This window comes from Halichoerus grypus, chromosome 8 (genome assembly GCF_964656455.1).
Source record: "Halichoerus grypus chromosome 8, mHalGry1.hap1.1, whole genome shotgun sequence".
Taxonomy (NCBI): domain Eukaryota; kingdom Metazoa; phylum Chordata; class Mammalia; order Carnivora; family Phocidae; genus Halichoerus; species Halichoerus grypus.
Window position 1 is genome coordinate 66,915,685 of NC_135719.1, and position 6,449 is coordinate 66,922,133.

Genomic DNA, 6,449 nt, shown 5'->3' on the forward strand with positions numbered 1-6,449 from the left:
GGTGAGTGCAGCTATTTAAGCCCCTGCTAAAAGTCTGAAGGTTGGACTCAAGTAGGGATGAATAAGTAGCCTATTGCCAGGACAATCCCAACAGGATAGAGCCTTCTGGAGCATCTTCCCCTTCCCGATGTTTTCCCTTCCTTGACTGCAGAGCAGGAGGCAACAGCTACGCTTGCGCTCAAACACCTTCTCTTGCCTCCTTAGACTTATCATGAAAGCATTGAAGCCATTTCTGCACTTGTTTAGAGGACTCTTCCTATGCTCTGGCTGACCTACAGATGTTTAATTTGTCAAAGACTCATTACCACACAATCTTTATAGGTACAGTGTTATCCTAAGAAGGGCAATTATCTGATAAATAGCTCCCAGAAGAATTACTCAGAGATATCCTGAAGCATAAATGGCAGCATGTGGTACCTGAACCTTGCAGAAGAGTATCTAATATTGGAAGTAGTTGTATAACCTGTGTTGTGGAATAGATACTCCCTGAGAATTGTGAGAAAGCCAAGAGGTATGGAAGTTAAGGGCACAGGCTTCAAAGTCTGAGAGGCCTGGGCTTGAATTAGGGTCTGTCAGAAACTGGACAGTTGTTTGACAGACTTTGGCTCAGTTTTTTCACCTACATGAGATTATTACTTAAGAATACCTCCTCGTAGATGAGTCAATGAGATAACATAGATGAAACTCTTATCTGGCACATGGTAAGCACTCAGTAAATAGTAGCTATGATGGTTAAGTAGAGTGAAGGTGATTATAAAATTAATTAAAGTCAACAAATCTTAATTGAGCACAATTAGGGGCACAGCAGTATGAGAGACCCCCCCCCATATACATATACTTTATCTTCTATGTAAACTGAGTTTCTCTATACGGGTTCATTTATATTACAGTAACTTTACCTTTTTCAAAACAGTAGATCTGTTGCATTATCTACTAACTTCTAAGCAAGTCTCAAATGCTCCTCCAAAGGATAGTAATATTGGTGATAATGTCTCTTTTAAGCCCACTGTTTAATTTTTTAGGAGTAAGCTGTATTTACTGCTTATTTATCTACTCTAAAAATGAAATTTCCTCTCATTTAGCTGTAAGGTTATCTTTTATAATTTTTTAAAAGATAAAAGGGTGTTTTTAACCCCAGTCTTATACAATGTATTTATTCATTTATTTGTTTGTTTGTTTATTTTTAAGACTTTATTTGTCAGAGAGAGAGGGAGAGAGCACAAGCAGGGGGAGGGGCAGAGGCAGAGGGAGAAGCAGGCTCCCCATTGAGCAAGGAGCCTGAGGCAGGGCTCGATCCCAGGACCCTGGGATCATGACCTGAGCAGAAGGCAGATGCTTAACCGACTGAGCCACCCAGGTGTCCCTCATACAATGTATTTAAAGAAGTATTTCTCTTTGTATTTGTAAGCAACTATTAATTTTGCCTCATTTGAAGGAAGGATGTTAGTTCCTGTAAATGGGCATCAGCTCCTCCCTAAATAAAGGTATTTCAGTTCTAAGACAGGTGTTCCAAAGGTGTACAAATGGCCAATAAGCACATAAAAAGATTATCAACATCATTAGTCATTAGGAAAATACAAATCAAGCCCACAATGAGATACTACATCACACCCACTAGGATGCACATAATCAAAAAGGTGGACACATAAGTGTTGGTGAGGAGAAACTGGAACCCTTGCTATATTGCTGCTAGGAATGCAAAACTGGTGCAGCTGCTTCGGAAAGCGGTTTGTCAGTTCCTCAGAATGTTAAACATGGAGTTATCATATGTTGCAGCAATATCCACAAGACATGAAAACCTACATCTATATGAAAATTTGTACATGAATAACAGTATTATTCATAATAGCCAAAACAATACAAATGTCCATCAACTGATGAATAGATAAACAAAATGTGGTATATCTATATAAGGGAATATGACTTGGCCTTAAAAAAGAATGAAGTACTGATACATGCTACAATGGATGAAACTTAAAAATATTATTCTAGGCAAAAGAAGCCAGACACAAAAGACCACATATTGTATGGTTCCACGTATATCAAATGCCCAGAATAGGCAAATCAACAGATTAAAAAGTAGATTAGTGTTTGCCAGGGGTTGGGAGGGGGAAGAAGGAGAAGTGTTTGCTAATGCGGACAGGATTTCTTGTTGGAACAATGAAAATGTACTGGAGTTAGCAGTGATAGATGCACAACTCTGGGAATATATGAAAAACACTGACCTTGTACTCTTTAAAAGAGTGAACTTTATGCTCTGTGAATTATATCTCAACAAAGCTGTTATTTTTTTTTTTTTTAAGACTGGGGTGAAGGGCGCCTGGGTAGCTCAGTCGGTTAAGTGTCTGCCTTCAGCTCAGGTCATGATCCCAGTGTCCTGGGATAGAGTCCCGCATCGGGCTCCCTGCTCAGTGGGGAGCCTGCTTCTCCCACTCCTCCTCCCTATCCCTCCTGCTCGTGTTCTCTCTCTCTCTCTACCAAATAAATAGATAAATAAATAAAAGACTGGGGTGAGACTGGAACAGACGCAGTTGTTTTTCCATTAATAAAAGTTGCCTGCCATATACTCATGGTATCAAGACATGACCAGATAGCGATGACCTTTGCCTTTTAGTTTAAGTTAGTTAGGACCTAAAAGTGAATAGTGTTTACTTCTTTTAAGTTCCAGAAGGCTATCAGAAGACGGAAGTAAAAGAAATAAGAAGATTCTTTTGGAGCAGACTGGATGTTTCTTCTTCAATATTCTTAAAGCCAGATGGGTTTGAGTGCTGACTTAAGCTGAGATTATTTTAAATACTTGGGAAAAAGCTGGATTTAACTTAGTAGGTGCTACTGTTTTGCAATTGTTGTCTGATATAAGAATCCATTTCTGAGACATGCTGACAAGTAATGACCCAGATGTTGACAATAAAAGTCCTAAAAGGGTCTGTAAGAGGACTGTGCAGAAGCTGCCTTCATTAGATTCTGCAATTCAGTGGATATGGAGGACTAAATTAGGGGAAGGAGGCAAAGATGTCTAGAGAGTTTCAAGCCTAAATGATTAGAAAAGGATAGAACTCTTTATAGGAGCAAGGGCTGGTGTGAGTTCCACTGGAGGCAGACTGAGTTTGAGGTGCTGAGAAAATCCCAGGGTAGAAACAGCATTTTTAGAGCTGGAAGCAACCACAGAGATTATCTAGTAACCAGTGCCTTTAATTTCAGATGAGAAATCCCAGGCTAAGTGAAGAGGAGCGACTTGCCCCATGTATAGCAGCAAATTGGTATCAGAGCTCCTAGGCTAACATTCTGACCTGCAGGTACTTGACAATGTAGGTCAGGTACCCAGGACGGAAAGTGGTGCTAGAACTACTGGAAATCATCTGAATCGTGGGGAGATTAAAGTTATGTGAGAGGATTTCCAGAGACATAAAGATGTTGAAATTAAAGACTGCAAGATAGACAGCAAAGACCGAGGTCCGGTTATTCAACTCCGGGCTCCCAGAGCAGCACCTCCTTCACTGAGATTGATCGAGGACCTGTGTTGTGACAGGCACTGTGCTCAGGATACAGTGGCAGATAAAACAGGCTCCCTGCCCTTTTGGAGCCAATAGCCCGGCAAGAGACAAACAGAGAAGTAGGCAATTCCAGAGCAGTATGATAGGTACTGAGCATTAGGAGAACACAGTATTGTGGGAGCAAGCCAGTCCCATAGAATTTCAGGTCCAGAAACCGGATTTCATCAGTTTATCCAGAACTGACTAGGCAGGCAGGAAAAGGAGAACATTAAGAAGGGGAAGATACTTAGAGAGCAGGGACTGAGCTCCACCTACCAAACTCACCAGACTCTGAAGGATAAGCTAGGATACTGATGTAGAAGTCTACAGTGCGGGCTCCCCCTCTCCAGCTCTATCTTTCACTTGTGCTCGGCCTGAAGTGTGAAACCTTTCCCCATGTCAAGCTTTCCAGAAATGACAAGGTTGCTTAGTGAACTCAGAAGCCGGGGGAGGTGAATATTCTAGAAGGATATTCCATCAAAACCCATGAAATTATTCTTGTCCTCAATAGGTATCACATTTTCAGGGACCAAAATATTCTGATTCCATCCTTAGCTGGAGCTGGATGACTACAGTCTGACAAACTGTGCACTCTGGCTTCCTTTTTAAAAACTCCATTTTGACAATCATACCTCTGTAAATGCAGTCTTTTAAATATTTATTTGCTTAATAGGCAATTCATTCAAATGTTCAAAATTTAAAAGTACAATAGGGTATGCAGCAAAAAATCTCCCTCTTGCCCCTGTCCTACAGTCACCCAGGTCCTTGCCCCAGCCACAACTTCTGTTATCACTGTCTTGTATATCCTTGCAGAGACAATTTATTAATGTAATCCAAATCCTACCTTTTTTTTTTAACTTAAAAAAAAGTGGGTTTTTTTGGGGGGGGAGCACCTGGGTGTTTCAGTTGCTTGAGCATCTGGCTCTTTATTTCGGCTCAGGTCATGATCTCAGGGTCGTGAGATGGAGACCTGCTGTCGGGTTCCACACTAGGCATGGAGCCTGCTTAAGATTCTCTCTCTCCCTCTCCCCCCCCACCCCTCCCCTCTCTAAAAAAAGTTTTTTAAGTAATCTCTATATCTAGTTTGGGGCTCAAACTCACAACCCCAAGATCAAGAGTCACATACTCTACTGACTGAGGCAGACAGGCGTCCCCAAATAATACTTTTTAAAAATTGCATCTTTATTTAATTACATTCTAGTCATGAGAATATACAGTAGTCACTCTGTTTGAACTTGAATAATAACATCTTTTTCTGATTTAATTTGAGAGATATCCTGTCCCCTAAACTATAAGTACAAATGTCTCTTAGAACGGGTGACTTCTGAAGATAGCTGATTTCATCCCATGTGTGTGTTACTAGTTTCACAGAGTATCTGTATCTCTTCTTTTTTTTTTTAAAGATTTTATTTTATTTATTTGTCAGAGAGAGAGAGAGAACGCACAAGCAGGGCGAGCAGCAGGCAGAGGGAGAAGCAGGCTCCCCGCTGAGCAAGGACTGGATCCCAGGACCCCGGGATCATGACCCGAGCCTAAGGCAGATGCTCAACCAACTGAGCCACCCAGGCGTCCCGAGTACCTGTATCTCTTAAGTTCTAGGAACACATTACTATTGCTTCCTGTGCAGAGATTCTGATGTCAACCATGACAGTGAAATAACGAATTCTTACAATAGGCTCTTTTGTTGTTCATTGGTGTTGACCCAAAGACTTTACTAGCTTTTTGGGTTTTTTAATCTCAGGACACATATCACAAACTCTGTACTTTGTTGGGTGGAACCAGGTAGAGTTGAGCATGTCCCCAAAGCAACAGTGATGAGGGAGAAATCAGAAAGCGGAATAATTTGCCATGCTTCTGATGAATTTTCTATTCCTTGTGCTTTTACCCCCACATGACCCTAAATTATGCCCCTAGATTAACCTACAAAAGTATACTACTATTAGACATGAATAGTAGTGAATAATAATGGTTATGCATAACCATTAATTATGAGACCACCAAGATGCTAAAATTATTGGTTTGATCAAAGTTATTGGTGTTACACTAACCTATTGCCAGTGAGGGAGAACAAGGCAAGAGTCACAGTCTATTCCTCTTCTTCTGAAAAAGAGCAGCACAAACACCAAGGAGTTGCCAGGTTTTACTGTCGACACTTTGCAGAGTTGGACAGACAGTATAAGACAAACCAGGGAAGGCTTGTGCTTCCAACTGATGAAGTCAATCTAAAAATTGTTACAGAATTTTTTTCAAGAACAATACATATAGCTTTTGGCTTTCAACTCGGAGGAAGCAAAGGTGCAACTGTCTTCGGTCGTCCCGAATCCGGGTTCATCCGACACCAGCCACCTCGGCCATGCCGCCTAAGTTCGACCCCAGCAAGATCAAAGTCGTGTACCTGAGGTGCACCGCTGGCAAAGTCGGTGCCACGTCTGCCCTGGCCCCGAAGATTGGCCCGCTGGGTCTGTCTCCAAAAAAGGTTGGTGATGACATCGCCATGGCAACCGGTGATTGGAAGGGTCTAAGGATTACGGTGAAACTGACCATTCAGAACAGACAGGCCCAGATTGAAGTGGTACCTTCTGCCTCTGCCCTGATTATCAAAGCCCTCAAGGAACGACCAAGAGACAGAAAGAAGCAGAAAAACATTAAGCACACTGGAAATATTACTTTTGATGATATTGTCAATATTGCCCGACAGATGCGACACCGATCTTTAGCCAGAGAACTCTCTCGAACCATTAAAGAGATCCTGGGGACTGCCCAGTCAGCGACTGTAATGTTGATGGCCACCACCCTCATACATCATAGATGACATCAACAGTGGCGTGGTGGAATGCCCAGCTAGTTAACTACAGAGGAAAATATTTCAATAAAGGATCATTTGACAACCAAAAAAAAAAAAAAAAACCAAAAACA

At 41.6% G+C, this 6,449-nt stretch overlaps 1 pseudogene; it reads left to right on the forward strand.

Moving 5' to 3' along the window:
- The first annotated feature begins 5,801 nt into the window (after positions 1-5,801).
- Positions 5,802-6,449, forward strand: LOC118521980 (large ribosomal subunit protein uL11 pseudogene; annotated as a pseudogene).